Here is an 18869-nt window from a genome sequence, read left to right on the forward strand (position 1 = left end):
CCATCTAACATCTGTTTTAACCATTTTTCATTCAAATGCATTTTTATAAAGATAGGATATTCATATTTGATATTCTATCTCAGATATTAACGGTAAATTAAAAGTAATTGGATTCTCTACAAGCGAAAACACTTGCCTGATATTGAATTACCTAATGGCTACACTAATTTAACTGCTTTCTGAATTTACTTCGGTCAAGGAATCAGGGTAGAAGTATTATAAAAAGTTATAAAAATTAGTTACGGAAATTTCGTACCACCCGTTTACAACCATTTCTTATTTCTTTAAAATCTTCTCAACAAATGACGTCAAAAGCTCGGGCGTTTCTTAACGGGTAAAAAACGATTCATAATTCAGAAAGACCTAATTGGTTACGATGGACAATAATACTTCATTTAGGCCTTTAAATAAATCCTTTTTGTTTCACTCGGGAACGTACCCACTGTCAGTCGTAGGATATGCCAATGGTCTTTGGAAATGCACAAGATGTCAAATAAATTACTACTCACAGTTAAAGTGCATGATACTGCGACCTGAAATCGTAAAAACTAGGCTGGGGTAGCCTGCGCGATAGTCACGTAAATTGCATTATAATGGCATGATAAACTTGGTGAAAATGCTATTACCTAGAGCAAAGTAGATATAAATAATAGAGTTGAGTTAGTTTCAACCCACCATATTATTCTTTACAGTTACGATCGTAGATTTAGTTATTTATGGAGTTGGCCAAATAGGCATTTATCTCAAACACATTGCACTGCATCCATCACAGTAAATGCTGGAACGAATAGAGAAGAACGAATGCGTTGGTAGTTGGATTATTTAGGCATACTCGTAGAAGCTTCAGAAACTCAGTACGTGACAATTTGCATAAAATAATAAGAAATCTATTTAGAAGATGAAATCATGTTTACTATTTCTCGTGGCGTAAACGGGGATGTATAAACTGTGAGATCATGAAAAACTAAAATTAATACAAAAAGACGAGGTGTACAGGCCAATGTCATGAGATTGAGCGAGTGGAATATGACAAGTAAAAAGTATAAAATTGAGCTCTGCTGGATAAACCCACAGTAATGAGGTCGAAGAACAAAATAGGTTTTAGTTGATTTGACCATGAAAGGAGGGAATGAGAAGGATGTGATACTGGAGGGGGATAAAACTTGCACCCCACAGGTTTAATACTGATGCATTTATACTTGTTCAAATAGAAATGGGAGGTAAAACGACATTTGTGCAAAGATATGGGATACATTTAATTTCATAAAAGTGGGAAAAATAATAGGATTGATAACAGTTGATGATGATGAAAAAATCTCTATAGTTCCGCTAGTAGAAATAGCTGAAAAGGCAGTGAGAAATTTTGAAATAATAGGAAATATTGGCTTAGAAAGAGAATAGAATAGTTATGCAGAAAATGTGAAATAATTATATTATACTCTGGGAAAGAGAAGTTCGAGGCGCATGGATGCATCAATTCTCATGTAATTGCATGTGTTAGTATGAAAGACGAGTCATTCACTTATAAATATGGAAGATAAAAAAATAAAGACCCGTTCTTCCAATCAAAGATTGCGTACGCCGCGCTGTAGTATTATAAAACGACGATCAGAGGTAAAAGAATACTTTAGTATGTAATACAAACGTTTTGGCAACGTAAAAAAGAGTCATCTTAGATAATGATCCTTAGTACAATGCTTTCAAAGCTAAAGGCAACAATTTTTTTCAACCGACGCGAAGTATTTTAAAGGAGCAAAATGTAAACATTTAAAATACATAAAAATTAGTCGGTTAGGTACATACATCACAAGACTTAACGTTATAACCTTTAAACATGAAAATTCCCTAGCACCATATGCTATGGGTAAAATCAGGAGTCTTGGTTGATGGCCTAAGAGAAAAGTATTTTTTGCTGTATTTTAAATGATTATTTTTTACGGAATAAAGAAATAAATTGCAACACGTAAGCTATATTGCGACGAAATGTAGTTAAATATATTGAAGAACAGTAATGATCTTACAATATCAAACACAGGTAACTGCAAAATTTCTCTAGCGTGATCTCCTTAAAGTTCTCACTCAATTTATCAATATTTCCCTATATGGCCACAATACAATAGTGACTCATTACCTCCAAAGTTTATTAATTTAATTTTGAGAAAAGAACACGCCAAAATTGGTTCCAGTTCACAACTTCAAGAATAATGCCATATGTAATAAGTATCATAAGTATGCCATCAAACTAATCGCATATCTCCACGGTAAAACCGTAATTAACTGCAAATAAAGGGAACTATTAACAAACACCCGTGTCGGAATTTATTTAGAACTTTTGAGTAGTGTTATCATTGCATATATTTTTCAGGATTTTCTATTTAAGCCAAAATTTAAAAAAATCAGACGTTTGTCTTTACTGGAGACTATTCGAGTAAAACATTTGTTTCCACAAAAAATCTGTTTCATTAGGCTAACACCTAAAATATCATGATGGTCACAACTCCAAATATAATTAATTCAAGAGTCAAATTAATGCTATTAATCTTATTCAACTTATAACACAAAAGCATACAGTATGGTCCCAGCTTGCAAATTCTAAACCCTAAAAGAAATACACTCAACGTACTGAGAAAATGTAGCGGTATTGAAATGAATTTTTTAAATCACTCAGAAATGGATTTAAGGCACTCTTACGCAGCCACGGTCTCTTACACCATATCATTATCATTACAACAATCATTCATATTTTTATTTGTTAAAACATGGATCAGGAGAAAGATATACTATTTAAGAGAGAAAACCCTCGAAGAATTTAAAATATAGAACTGAACTAATCGTTTATACAGTGAGGATAAAAATTATGTCACGAAATTTTAACTGTGAATAGCTGATACCAGTGGGAATCAAAATTAATCATGATGATTAGGTCGAAAACGCGCCTAATTTTTAAACTACAGAAACTTTGAGCCTAGTGCTCCGATTTACCGCAGGTTAGCCCAGTTTCCGGATTCTCTGGACAACTCATAACTTCGACTGCTTTGCCCGAATTTGCTTTTGCCTTTGTCCAAAGTATTCGGTAACAAGGAAAAATCGGAGCCAAATGGAGCGTTTGGCGGAAAGTTTCTTTGAAATGGGAATTTTTAGTTTTTTAAACAATATTTATCCAGGGTAATCGGCTATAATAGTTTTTTGATAGGAGAAATTTTCTAATGGTGATTACGTTATTTATTGGGGACTCTAATAATCTGGGGTAGATTTAATTATATATTTAGTTTTACTAGTCTATAAATTATGCGATTTCAACCTAAATAGCAATGTTAATTACATTTCCTACCGGCACCAGCTATCCAGGGTTAAGCTTTCATTATTTTTCTCCAGCCTGTATAATTTGCGTGAAGTCTTCTCGGGATTTCCACTGGTAAAGTTTGTTGTACATCATTAACGCTACAACGGACGACCCGTTCATTGTTTTCAAGTTAAAAAAATAAGTTTGACGGATCAGTTAAACTCAACAACCCTGATTACGATAGAAATGTCGTCCGTTGAAACGTTGTTGATGCTCATAAAACTATACCGGTATAAATTCCGAGAAAACATCACGCAAATAATTCGCTGGAAAGGATTATATCATGTTCCATATTACATTTATAAAATGCCTGGCAAAAATGAGCATGAGTTTTAATTTAAATATTTAAAGCCGCTGCGATTAATCTATACGTTAACGTCAATTACGTCCTAAATATCTCTTTTCAAACAACAACATTATCAACTAGCAATTCAAAACATAAATTACTGTAGATAGGTCAATCGAGAAAACATTTCATGATTTTTCCACTATAATTTCAGCAGCAAACAAAATAACGTGAATCCTGGGCTGAATAAATAATTGATGTGTCAAAAGGGTCTTTTATATTTAATCAGCTCGAAAAATTGCTTGTTAAAAGGATAGAACTAAAGGCCCAAATTAAAACATTATAAATGCCTCTTGACAGTAACGTGAATAATTGGAAAACAATTGAAATTGTGGAACAGTGCTTACTGTCATTTAACCACCAAATAGTTTCTCCGTTACTCAATTTACCTCAAGTTTATTGGGTAATAAAGTAGCAGATAATAGCGGGAGCAGAGACGTTTTTTTTATTCATAAATGATGGTCAAATTAAATTTTAACCTACTACTGCACATTTTCTCCAACATGAAGTGCATCCTTTTGTCTCTCATTGCTTGTCAAAGGAAATGTTATTCATGTCCCTGGGTAGAAAGCGACATGGAAATTAAATCAAACCAACATTTAGGCTTAACAAAGATATAGCAATATATAATCCCTCTAGCTCATGGCTAGTTAGTGATATTGCAGATAAATTTGAAAATAAGTGATAAATTCAACGATGCATTTGCACACTTGTATGCTAAAATTGTTTGATACATGCATATTGCACTAAACGTAATTCATTTCTGGTGCAATATTTTCTTTTCGCCAATAGTAACACCTCATTAAAATTTATCCAGGCTATAGTTATTATAGAATATATTTTATTCTATCCCAAATTATCAAAGTTCCCAATGAATATCGCAAGCGCCATGAGAAAATTCCTCCAAGCAAAAATCCGCGATGGCCGATTACCATGGATAAATATTGTTTCAAAAACTGATAATTCTTTTTTTTTGAAACGAACATTTGATTGAATCATCAGTCATGAACCTACTGGCGAGTAAATTATGCTGCTTATAGAATAATACATTTACCGCACAAGTAACTACTATAAGATCCGGCACCAAAAAATATCATTTATTCGTTTTAAACCTGAACCTTTCTTCCTTATCATGTTTATTTTCAGTAAAGATATAATATGATGTTGAATATGAATACAGAGACATATTTTATGGGAATAATAGCTTTAAATATAGTCTTCATGCCTTATTTTATTCCAAAAAATAGGCATATTTTATGGAATATAAAAAAAATAGAAAACGTTAGAACGTAGGTTTCCGCGGCGATGGTTTGATCTCTGCATTTCTTCAGGGTTGTACTCCGCGTCAGCTTGTTGCAAAAAGCACCAACAAGCTGACGCGGAAGATAACCCTGAAGAAATGCAGAGATCAAAATAGAAAATATTTTCATTCGAACTATGTTTTTTTCGATGAAAACAAAAATTATATTCGTAAATAGCATACTATACGGATTTACCATCACATCCGAAGGTTTTGGCCAGGTATACAAGAGAAAACGCGTCATGGTAGAAAAATACAGGGGAAAATGTCAAATACACCGACTGGTGTCTTTTTTGAAAAGTAATGGTTGAGTGGGGTGACGCAGCGGAATACAGAGAAACCAGGGAGGCAAGAGTTTTCTTTTTTCTTCGTTTTTCATTTCAAGATTTTTAGAGCTCAGTCTGAGCTTCCACCGTATTCGTTCAGCCTCCACAAAATGGATTTTAATCATAATAATACGCCGCGCAAACAAAACGAGGCGGACGAATTCGTCGCACACTCTTCTTCACCAGCGCACAAAATACAACGCAGAAAGCGGGTTTATGGACAGAAATAATCCATTCGCTACCGTCAAAGGATGGGAGCGCATAAAAACAGTAATTGGGAAGATAATATTTCCCGCACTCCTGACGTGAAAAAGGGACTAACCCCACAGGATGGAGGAAAATATTATGAGCATCCTAAGCTCTCGAGGAAAACCAGAGAGGTTCTGCAAGTGGGATAAGAGTTAAAAGTATAGGGATATACAAAAGTTGATGGCGAGGACTCCGAAACCTCGTGTCAATGCATTCCTCGCTTTTCGCATTCTGTTAGATTAAAGAGAGACACAGGACGGGCGATAAAGCACTAAGCCTAAGAGAATTCCGCATAAATAGGACCGTACTCTCTCGTCCTCGAAAAGGCTTCCATCTTACCGTTGAGGACGATTAATTTTCAGTCGGATTCATGCCTGAAAAAAATCATAATTATATACAACCACGAGCCGGAAATATAATATTTCAAGGAAAATTTCCTGCGCTCAGGTGAAATAATGTACTATTTTTTATATTCAATGAATGATGTTATTTGGTCTTTTTGATAAACTTAATAGTAACGGTATTTAGTCTTCTTCAGAGACCTTAAAATGTTAAACAACAAACTGAACCTTTATTAGCATATCGATTTTAATGACCATAGGGTATTTTAAGAGGTCGAAATCAAGAATATGAGGAAAAGTAATAAATAAGCAATACCACACGGTGCACGCATTAACAGACCATGTCATTATTACGTATAAAATAACTACCAACGACGAGAGAAATAGGCTTACGGTGAAGGCGTTTCTCACCACAATAAACTTTTTAAACTCAAGGCCATTTTATACAAAGCAGGTGATTACGCTACTTAAATCTGTATTAGCCCAAGTATTAAGGGGATAATGGTGGACTAAAAGGGCGAATGTGACTAGCTTTTCAAGGTGCATGCTTCGGCGCAACGTTTCAAGCGAGACAAATACGTTTGGCTACAGTGCCATACTCATAAGGTAGGTAGATATTTTTTACACAACATTGTTTTCATCAATGCCGTAGTGACACCACTCATACACGCGGAAAAAGTATTGGATGCTGAAAAGATAGAAGCTATGGCTACAGCTGCCATAATACTTTTTATGATAAGATCTGTGTTGTAGAAATTGAGAAGGCGGGAGAGGAGAAGAATAATTTGGACCAACGAATGGATTCAGAGGATATCATAAGGGTGGGGACTCCTCAGTATACTGCAGGAAGAGGGAGCATTGTAGGTCATGGGGGCCAAAAAATTTTTTATGAGAACTACTAAGCATGATTCCAAGAGGCATTGGAACTATTGAGGGAAGATACTGAGCGGAGTACACTTTAATGGAGGAGTGCAACATCCCCACGAGGAGTAACGCTCGTTTAGATGATAAATTTCACACTGGATGGCAAGTTAAATGATAATTTTTGTATAAGTTCAGCAGATTCAGGCTTCCATTGGTGGAAGTTAGACATATTAAAATAAATAAAAGATCGGAGCACTTTTCCACAAAAATTTTACTGCGTACAAAAAAAACTGTGGAAAATTGCTTCGATCTTCATTTTATTTAAAGATAATTTTTGTCTCGATAGCTTCGAGTGTAGTTCAGGCAAAATTATAAAATGTTATGTTTACATTAAAGTTTCCCATTCTTAAGTAAAATCTGTCTCATTCAAGTTCTCTAAAAGGTCTCTACCACTAACTCGAAGAATAAATCTCTAATAAATCCTAGTTGACAACAGCTGTACTTGTCAAAACATGACGTAATTATAAATTTCAAAACATAAATTTTGTCAGTTGGTTTAAAACAACAAACAACAGCGTAGTTAGATAAAGATTTCCTCATGGTAATTAAGACTATATTTTCCCTGGAAATTAACCTGTAGTGAAGAAGATATTTTTGTCTATCAAGAGAACTAAAAACTATCGGATATCCTCAGAAATAGATTTTAGGATTTATGCGCGGTTTTTGAAAGAAGAAATGTGTCTGTGGCTTAGGGAATAAGGTATTAATTGGCACGGTACGCAATGAGTCACGTTTCACCAGGTTAAATTGTTTTGATCGCGGTTTAATGCGAGAGACAGAAACCCAAGACCTTCCTACGGGTCTGCTTCGTTGCGGCCCAAAATATCCCCATCAGGTGCCATCCCATTCCTGGAAATGCCTGACCACGAAATCCAGTCATTCAAAACCCTCTCAAATCTCCCCCACTCCAAGGAAAACCTTCAACCAAAGGGATACACACTCGCCCACTCCTCCTCCCTCCTCCCCCGTCTCGTAATCCCTGAGCTGTCGAAAACTCAGCCAATCCGAAAGCCTGACCGCAGACACCCCCGAAGGCAGCTTGTCGGACGTCGCTTTTGCATGGGAAGATTTTCAACCACGCAACGACTAAGGGATAGAAGCTCTGTCATGAAGGTTACCGAATAAATAAGCGAAACAAACTATGAAATTTTTCCCCTGATGAAACAGAAAGTTGACGGTTTTATTTTAAAAGGTGACACATTTTCCGAATACAGCTTCATTTAACTATAGCAAATCCATAGATTCAATATAAAATCAAATAAAAATTAAAGTTTTTCAAATATGACTCACTTATCAAAAATAAAATTAAATATATCCTTAACTAATAAATACTAATCGATGGAGTATCTGCCAGTGATTTAATCACTCCAAAATACCGACTGAAATTGAGCAGAACTGAGATGAAAATTTGGATTTGATTATAAATAGGCCTAATTTACCCAAGAATGACACTTACATGGTCAAAAATATTTTCAGAAGAGAGTTATTTTATATCAGACCAGCTGATATAATGAAGCTTGTTGTTCCGAAACGAAATTCTTTGTGTGTGCGTGCCACTAATAATTTCAATGATAAAAGATTCCATGAATTTATTTTTAATAGTTAATACTCATGATATTCACTTGAGAAAACTATGAAGAATCATTGAAGATGACAGTAGTGACAAGTAGGAGAATACAGGGAGCAAAAGAAAAGTCATTTTTTCTCTCAAAAGCATTGGAGAAAAGTCTCGGATAAGGAACAAGAAGCACTTATTAACAATGTGAAATAATAAGCATCGAAGAGTAGAGCCAACCAAATAAAAAAGGTTTAGATGGGAATGTGCAACAACCAACGCTGACCTCAAGTGAAAATTGCAAATGAATTTCAGCGAGTTGCCATGGAAATTTACCCAAAAAATACTGAGAACACTAAGTGCGTCTAAATATGTAGGGTAATTACGCACAATGCAATAATTAGATATGCATACCGACACAATAGCGTTTTTATCTTAACATAATTGAATAAATTACCATAAATTCGAATAAATACAGGAATTATATACACCCATCATTGTACAAATATTCTAATAAGTAACCGAAATTTTAGCATAAATCATTTAAAAAGTAAACATGTATAAACCTGACGACCTTGATGTGCCTCAAAATTATGTTAAATGAAGATGTGGAATTGGGCGAAATTTATCACCAAATTCTACATGCTTCGCTGTACGATATCAGTAGAGAGGGCACGCGACAAGAATTTAGTTTTTCCCTGATATTCACACCACGCACAATAAAATAATAATTACATGGAGACTACTTTTACTTTCATGCAAATACAAACAAATAGCAATAACCCTGCTTAGATCTAGCTTTAACAAAACGAAAATATCGAGAAATTTCAACTAATATCTTACCATTATCTATACTCTCACCTAAACATTCCCGTTTCTAATTATTACGATCAAATAAGTTCACTATGCATAAGATGAGCACTATGATAAGCAAGCAGAGAGGCTAGTAGGAAGAAAGCTTTGTTATACTAAACGATTATAGGTTAACGTATAGCATACGTTCTCAATGGACGAGGTCAAAAGGGACCACAGATTCGCCGTATTCATCCATCTCAAGTCTTAGCCCCCATTTGCTCAAAGAGGGCATCCTTCCTCCGTCGACGACCAAACCATTAATAACGACCACTGCCGCCGGAGGAATGTCGACCGCTCTCGCTCACGCGACTTCATCGCTCTCGAGTAACTTACATCGATTCCTCATCGTTATTGGCGCGAGATTCCCCGCTCCGTTTCATTAGTCCCATGATGCATTGCGACATCAGCCTCGATGCCGGGAGGCAAGTTTAAACGTTGAGAAGAGGGTTTATTCGAACTTCAATAAGAGCTGCGGCTTGCCGGTCGAGCCGAAGGGAAGAGTGAGGGTTGGGAGGGGGTGAAGAGAGGTCGCTTTGAGTGAGGGGTTAACGGGTGGATCGGATAAGAGAGAGGAGGATGCCTGGTTTCCAAAGTTTGGTCCGGAAGAAAGGGACCGTTGTGTTTGGGTCTTCGGCAACCGCGACGGTTTCAGGAGGGGCGAGAACGCTCTCCGACAGCGGTCTCGGTTTGAATAGGAGCTGCGAGTGTCCATTGGTTGCACACCCTGAATGGATATTCTGAGCCTCAACAATGGGAACCATAAATCGGAAACATGACCCGTGGAAATTTTTAAGGAGGTTGACGTAAACAGTTCTCGGGTTTCCATCCGGGTTAGTTCCTCCATCTCCATCCTTGACGACGTTTCGGCGAATGACTTGTTCACGAATATTACGAGGATCGGGTTGGTGGGGTGGCTAGACTGTTGGCTTCCCATCCCGTGGGCTCGGGTTTGAATCCCGGCGATGGTAGAGAATTTTCAGAGACTGCCCGATCCCTGCTTGAATGAAATGTGGAGGACATTTCAAGCCTAATACTCCGTCCGTCGGATGGGACATCAAGCCGTGGTCCCCTTTGCGCCTTTCGTTTAGAGCACGGTAATTCCAACGCCGGGTTTCTCTCCATCAGCCATTCTCCGGAAGAAAGTTAAATCTTTCACTTTAAAGAGGTATTTCTCCAATTCGAAGCAATTTATTTCAAATGAATAATTATAACTTTTTGTACACATTATAAAATCTAGAATTTTTTAATTGTGCAAGTATTTCTTCATAAAAGAGCGTCAGATTCAAACAGTCCTATTGCTGGCTTTTTTTAGCCCAATGATCCCAGCAGTCTATCGTGATTTACTCTCCTGTAAGGAAGGCGATATCGAAAAAAATTCCAAGACCTTATTAAAATGTCCCCTGAAAATCAAAGAATTTTTTCCATTAATTGCTTAAAAATATCGTGACTACATGCTTAGCACCCGTCAAAGTAAAAATTAGGATTCGTAAAATTACTTCAATGAAAGGATAGATGAATCACATGCTAGAATTAATACTTTTCCCAAATTTATAAACCTACTAGGCACCATTTTTGATGCCCATATTTTGGCTGTAAGTTCAATACCAATTTAAACATTGCTGTAATTGCGCAGGGAGAACAGAAAAAGTTTTTTTAATCACTTAACACTATTTTGCATCTTCGCCTTCGTCAAATCGACATTCACAAATTTTATTTGCATCCTCGAACCCACAGGCAGATATAATTAACGTAATTCTCTCGGCAGTTACTTTGATACAGCAAGACAAAACCCATGAAATAAGTTTTTGATTTTTCAAGAAAATCACTTCCTTTCTTAGTGGAATCTGCTGGTCGACTTTTCGACCATACAAAGAATAAAACACAATTTTCATGAAATCTCTTGTGATCATTAAAGGGTTATTTTGCTGTTCAAATGAAGTTTTTTATGCTTATTAACTTCACATCGATCGATTTCAATGGTTTGTGCACTATTTGCATGTCTATGAAAGTTTATGAGTTTGGCAACCTGATAAGATATAGTTCTTTTGAAGAGATAGATAATGGGATTCATAGAGGTTCTCTTTTCTACCATCTATCTAACAAAATATTGAGGCATCATCTGTCTAGTGAGTCGTGTAAGTTTCACATCTCCATCAATCAACTTTTTTTAGAGAAAAAAAAACAAGCCTAACCACACCAGCAGTATTCTTTCGTGTATTTTTTTTAAATATTATTGTGGATTGAATGGTTTTTCCTTTTTATCCAAATCCTGGCTCGCATTCAACACACAGGCCTCTTTCTGACTTAACTGCCGTGCCATGTTCTTTTAATTGTGTTATCTCTTTACAGGTTTAGGAGACAAGGGCAGGTTGAAAGCGAAGGCAAGCTGCTGCGGATGGCAAGAGGTTTCCGGAGGACGTGAGAGGTATGGCCAACGGAAAGTTCCACTGCACATCTGTCAAGTCTTACACCTCCAAACCACGTCGCCAAAGTGCCTGCTGTTGACAAGAGGTAAGCGCACGGCGAGAAACTCCAAGACCTCGATTGAATAGTGCACTGACTATGCTATCTTAAAAATAATGTTGCGATTCAAGAAACCATTTCTATTTCTCATCTAATTCACTCAAATCGAGCAATATACAAATGCATTGAGGTATTTCAGTGGTACATTCAGTTTGAGCGATTTAAACTACAGAAATAAGAAACTGCATTGTATGCAGTGCATACAAACACCACATACAAGCCGTAACGTAAATACTTGTCCATTGGGATACAAATTTGTTAGCAGAAAAACGCTAAGTTATCTTAAATGTAATGATCCGATTCAGGAAACCATTCCTATTTGCCACTTAATTCGCTTGGATTGAACAATTTACAAATACATTAGGGCCTTTGAGAGTTACCTTAGGTTTTAGCGATTTAAACTATAGAAATAAGAAACCGCGGAGGTGGCGAAAACGTAAATACTTGCTCATTTGGTACAAATTTGATTGCAGTAAGTGGATACACGCACATTTTTACTCCAATACCTGCTGCTCAAAGAAATATTTTTGTTAAAATGTCTCGCAAAGACCTTCGTATAAGAGTGTGTTTTAGGATTATCACATGAAAGACATTCTTTTTCGTTCTCACCGTAAAATCAGTCGTAAATCAATTCATAAAATCTCAATTCAAACTATTCTACCATGAATAAGACATTATGTAAAAACAATACGCGATAAAATAATAATAGTGGAAGACGTTTTTGAAAAAATAATTATTTTCGGTTCTTTTATTTCTAAAACTTCATCATTAAGGTGAAAATACCATAAAGTTCCACGAAGTACGAGTCATGTTTCAACTTTTTCTCGATATAGTTTCTCAAGGATGAATGGTATGCGGAACTGTTAATCGACAATTTTAAGAAATAACTTAGGGAAATGACCAATTCCTTTTCGAAAAAAAGCACTCGAAATACATCTTTCTATAATGCTTGTGACGTAATCAAGCTTACCTTGAGCACTGATACAACCTACATCAAGGCTTAAAGAACTGTTCTAAATATCTGATTAGTTTTTCAGGACGTCATACAACGAGCCAGACGAACTATTCAAATTATATTTCTTAAACTTTGCGAAAAGTATAACTGATGACTCCAGGCTTAATTGTGTGAAACCCTTCAATTATTCAAAATTAAAAAATAAACCTTGTTAGGTTCGATAATGTATTTGAAAAAGTAAGACCGGGGTTTCATAACATAGACTTTACGATGTAATTGTGTTGTGAAACCAGGGTCATGCCTTTTCAAATATATTAGTGAACCAGATAAAAGTTTTTTTTTCCTTTACTAAAAAGTTTACTTATTGCAATTCGACCTAAAGTAGCGGCATACCATTAAGATATGCGATGAATTGATAAATGTATTTATCGATCCGTAGACGGTAGACCATAGGTTAGAGGCAGAGACAGTTGAGGCGGTTTTCTATGTCAAACGTTCCGGCATCAGCACGGGAAAGTACCTAGTCTCAGTGCTCCCCTTTTGTAGAGGTCAAATCGATTGCCGGCCTCTTCAGTGTCCGTCCCAATCCTCGTCCGTTCGGTACGTCCGCGTGTGACTCGTCTCCAACTCCCTTCCTCTCAATCAGCAATGCAAACACGGCGGACTCTATTGCCGCGTTAATGGGCGGTGACAAGCAGACTGCCACGGTCGCACACCATGCCCCCTAACGCGCGATTTATTCACTGACGACCGACCGACAGAAGGTGTACCCCAAGGCGAGTTTCCCTCTCCGCCAAAGTTCGGTTTCGATCCTTTCTTTCGCCCGATACAGTTCGGTGGAGCCTGCTCTGTTTTTACAACACTATTCAACTTTCACTTCCAGCCAAGCGTATGTAAATATGAATGCGTGATGGAAAGAAAACTAAGAAAGGAAGGGATGAAACATTTGTACGTTCTGTTAAAACACTGTCATAGCTACGTTTTACCGAGAGTCCTGACGAAAAACCTGCGAATTGCAATCAAGATTTATCCAACATTGATAAACCGTGCCCAAAGAATAAAACCATACCCATCAATTATGCCAAAAGGCTATTATTTTATTATTATAAAGGATATTATTTAATTTAATTATGGCTATTCGATGCTGCAAATATTTTACTCAATTTTTACTCGGTATACGCACACGGCTAATAAAATGTGAAATCATTTAATTTTCAAATTCTTTTATCTATGAACAGCTTGCATTTAGGTTTGACATTTCTATTATAATCGGTACGGGCACATACGATCAAAATGTCAAATGATATAGCAGAAATAATATAGCTGTGCCTCAGTAAATACTTATATCCAATGATACTCTACTTGACTGAAACAGCGTGAGTACTATGTTTGGCAATACATCTGAGAGAATAAGGCATTCAAATTCAAAGGCACTATAATTCAAATCAAGGAGCGGCATTTATATATAAAAATTCTAACGCAATGAGTGATAAAGGTATGGACAAAATTTGATATGACGACTATGCAACCTTGATCTTAAAATTCTTTTCGTGGAATTTTTGCTTGAGTTATTAAGCATCTATCGTTACAAAATGAGAACAATATGAATGGAGTCAACACATGGACTGGCTACGTACACTCCTATTATTCTAATCCACCCCTGTTCCACCATATTGCTCAATCAAATAACTATTGAATCTCTCAAAAATTGATTTTTTTTCTCACGTGATCGACGTGCCTCTATGTAAAATTTGTATTGATCCTCAAAGAATAAAACTATGTTCTTCTTAAATATTTCGTCGTCAAAAACTGTGAACAAATCATAACATTATGTATCGCCAAAACTATTTCACGAAAAATAGTGATTTAAGAAGTCAGTCGTAGTGGTAAAACTCGGCATCATCGCTTCAATAATAATTTAATGCCACTTTATCGTATATTTATCTACTATAAGGACACATGAAAGATTATTTAGACCGTTTTATCAAAGGGGTGTAATTCTGAGCCAGCATCTTTCTTGCACTGCTTTATCTGTTATATTAATATAATAGTATATTTCCTAAGTGGTGCGTAGCGTCTCATTAAGCCTATGGACACAGTGGCGCAGCGAGGCGGGGTTTTGAAGGATACTCAGAGCCCCCCCCCCCCCAGAGTTCAGAGAAATTTTTAAGTTTAATCCATTTTACTTAATGGGATCAGTATTACTTATAGAATAGTGTTAGGATTAATCAAATATCCCTCAGAAAGCCGTAAAACTCGCCATTTTGAACCATTATTCTTAAAAAGAATTTCTAAAGGAGGGCCCCCGCAACTCCTGCTTACCCTGGTGGGTATGCACTGCCCCACACCCATAAGTATTAGTTGCGCCTAAAACCCCCCATCCTTAATTCTTAGCAGCGCCCCTGTATGGACAAATTTATATTTTTCTATCTCATTAAAATTCCATGGGAATATCCACTGGATAATACCACACACAATTCGACTCCTATCGAAAAATATACTATTATCCATTTATATATTGAACGAGAGTAGCCCTTTCGGCACACCAAGAATGGCACTAAAAGTTTCACGGGGCTATAGAAACTTCGCTCCCTTTTCTTGGATCCGAAACAAGATACGTTTCCGCGTGGCCTATAGAGGATGGGACCACGCCCTTGGAAAGCATTATTCATTTTTCTCCCCACCCCTCCCCCTCTCCATTCTTCCCTCGCCCCCTTCCTCCCACTACTACCCCCTTCCCCACCGCAAACCGCGTCTCTCGAATCATCCCGTCCATTTCCTCCGGTCTCACCTCTTGGAGTCCTCCCGACCCTTCTTCCTCATCCACTCCGCGGCCCTACATAGAAAGCGCTTCCTTCCCTTCCACGCCCAGGCGGCCGGAGAGAGAAAAATTGAGCATCGCCACCGCGGAAGGAAGAAGAATAAATGCATGCATAAGAGCGGCCTCCTTTACCCACCCCACACCTTCTCCTTACCCCTTTCATCCTCCGCTGGCTTTCAACCCTTTCACGGCATCGCCTGCAAAAGTTTAAGGATCTCGAGGAAGCGTTAAGATCTCATCCACGGGATAACCCATGGCCTGCGCCTGTAACACCCATGGAAGGAATACTCGCGCGGAATCGATTGTGATAAGATGGGAGACGAAATAATGTAATTACATGCCATGCATTGAAATTGGGAAAAAGTGCTGCAAGGAAGGAAAATATTAACTTTCCCTGTGCCGCTCATAGTGGGAGTACTTGCGTGGAATCGATCGAGATAAGATAGGAGGCGAAATAATCAAAATCCATGCAATGCATTGAAATTGAGAAATGATGTAGCAAGGAAGGAAGAAAGAAGTATTCCTAAAAATTAAATATTATTCTCGGCTAGTTCAAATATACTGTATCAAAATAATGAAAGATGATTTGCAATTCTCCACAAAAATATTGTGGAGAATTGCAAATATATGAATTCCACTCCATCTCGCTTGATTCCTCGAATTTATACTGTATCAAAAGTTAATTTGTAGGAAGCAGCGTTTTTATTTTCCCTCCTAAAACAATGTAAAAGCTTCAACCATTGACTGCATCAGTTGAAGAACATTAAAAATGCTCCTAGCTGACTAAAACAACATGACTCCACGCAGCCATGCACATGAAAATAACCTAGAACGGATATTAAACTAGGAGAAGATAAACACGGCAAATATTTAGTCAAAAGTGTTAATGAACTGAAATTGATAATTTTAATTTAGATACGATACATCAAAATGGACAGTATCACACTAGCTATAATTTTTTATTTTACCTCAATACTGCTTATAATTTGTTTAAATGGTTCCACCTTGTCGAAAAACTACGTTAGGATTTACAATCGTAGCATATTTTCATAAAACTTGACATATCATCAGTAAGAAATACTATTACAGAATCATCACTTTCCCATCATTTCTAACAGTTTACATTTGACTAATCTTAACCTTAAACCTGCATTCCGACACAATTGATACGAAAAAAAATATTCAACTCTTCGATCGTGCAAATGCGATGACTCACTTTCTAGAACAATGAAATGAATAAAAAGTTGCTTAATGAAGTTAAAGGGAATGCATTAATTGAAAATTTCTCATGGAAAGGACTTTCGGCTCATCATAGTCTTTTTGTTACTAAGGGGTCAATATTGCAAACGTAAGTAGAGCAGTTGATGTTTCAAAAAATTCTTTTGAGAGCTTTTCACAAAAATTATCACAAAATTATTTTTTAAGCATACGAAATTTTAGGGCAATGTAGCCTAGTTTTTACCATTCATGGATCCAACCGCTAAGTTGTTATTAAGCTGAAATATTAATTTAAATGATCAACAAAGCATCCAAAGCGTGCTCAACAAAATGACAAGTCAAAATTTATTTATCTGTTTTGAACTAATTATCAGTAAAAACACGACTTCATTTTAGAAGTTGATTTTCTCATAAATTGGGAGAAAGAGTGAGGATAAATTTTCTTTGACCGCAGCTTTTTCATGACGACTCTTCTCTTTCCCGAATGGGCACCATACTGATGTCCAAAACGTTTCACGAAGTCCATATTTCCTGAGGGAAGTTTTATTGCGATCTGTTATTGAGCAGTCAGCGGATTCGGAATAAATTCAGCGTTTATTAATCCTTCGCAGAAATCGTTAAAATATTTACGTGATCCAGTGGTAAAGTCATATATATCATAGCCCGAATGTGATTTATACGCTGAAATTCGCTTAACTTCAAGCTTAATACTAATCCAATTACATTATTTATACCTCACACATATCTCATTGATAAAATAAAACGAACGGTTCAAATTTCGGTACGTTGGAACCACATAACCTTATGATTAATGCATTATTCCAGAAAATATTTCCCGGGGTTTGAATACAAGGTCTTAATCATTGTAACACATATTTGACGAATAAATAACCGCATATGCATGAAAAGCCTTGTTATTCCAGGATTAATGGTTTCACATGCACGAAGATTACAGAAATCTAATTTTTGCCGCCCCTCACTCCATATTTCTCATTCGACGTAGTCCGCTTTAAAAAATATTTTCGATAGCACACGAATCATTTACTAGTAAAATGGGCTTGTTCCAATTATTTTCAAATGAAACTTATTTTATGTAAATATTCGTATATGAAATTCTTATCGTCAGAATGCTGCTCCAACGAGAGCTATCAATTCACAAATCTGGCTCCTTACGCGTACTACGACGGCTATGAACTCATGGTGGTCGTAAATCAAAAAATAAGTAATATGGCAATAATTCATTAAGCAATTATATAATAATAATGTAATGAGAAATAAGTAATGGCAATAAGAAATAATGAAAATAAAATTGCCATAGGTCAACTTTACGGTCGTGTAGTAACAAATTATATCGTTAGAGCAAAATATTGGTAAGTTGAAGCTACCCATGGGGCCAAGCAAAAGATAACTCATAAACTCCGGGTTCTAAATCAGAATGCGTAAATAGAGAAATTTCAAAGCTGAATACATTCCTTTAGATATTCTAAAATCCATAATCATAACTTAGCACATTCGTACGCACCCATATTCGCGATTTCATTGCTTTTGGGGAAACTCCAATTACTTCACACAATGGAAACATCCATTACGGAGAAGAAAAAAATATCCAAAAGGTTTATAATTTGTAGTAATGCAGCACGATTTGTTTTCAAAGATTTAATCTAAAAAGTACCTCCTCACCCCAAAAAAGGAATATCAAGTCTTTTCTGTGACCCAATATAAATGATAAACTGCTTAACAGCATGGCAGAAGTAAGTTTGCTTTACCACAATCTCTTTGTACTTTTCTTTCTGTTGAATTATACCTGATAAATACTTACTGAACCCTCTTTGAAAGAATTTATACCCGTTGAAGTCGGCAAGAAAAAAGTGAATAGCAGAGCAAAGTTAATTTATTTCTAATGGCACGCGCTTCGGTATTTATTATCCCTGCTTCTTATCACTATTTCTTCTTTCAAAAGTGCCCGAGGAAAAAAATTACAGAAAGAGATACAATAATGAAAGAAGGAAAGAGCGAAAAATGCATAACAGAATAACACGTCGGGGTGATATGGGTTTGAGAACCTCTGGGGACTTAATTTCCATGCGCCCGGGGGAGGGGGAGGTGGAAAGGA

General features: G+C 36.5%; 1 protein-coding gene across 1 annotated transcript in view; it reads left to right on the forward strand.

The window, feature by feature from the left end:
• The window catches only part of LOC124161306 (acetylcholinesterase-like), a 443431-nt gene that overhangs the window by 235901 nt on the left and 188661 nt on the right, over window positions 1-18869 (forward strand). The window contains exon 3 of the mRNA XM_046537615.1: window positions 11589-11750. The gene's annotated coding sequence lies outside the window, so the exon portion shown is untranslated. The remainder of the gene's footprint in view (window positions 1-11588; window positions 11751-18869) is intronic.

This window comes from Ischnura elegans, chromosome 6 (genome assembly GCF_921293095.1).
Source record: "Ischnura elegans chromosome 6, ioIscEleg1.1, whole genome shotgun sequence".
Classification (NCBI taxonomy): domain Eukaryota; kingdom Metazoa; phylum Arthropoda; class Insecta; order Odonata; family Coenagrionidae; genus Ischnura; species Ischnura elegans.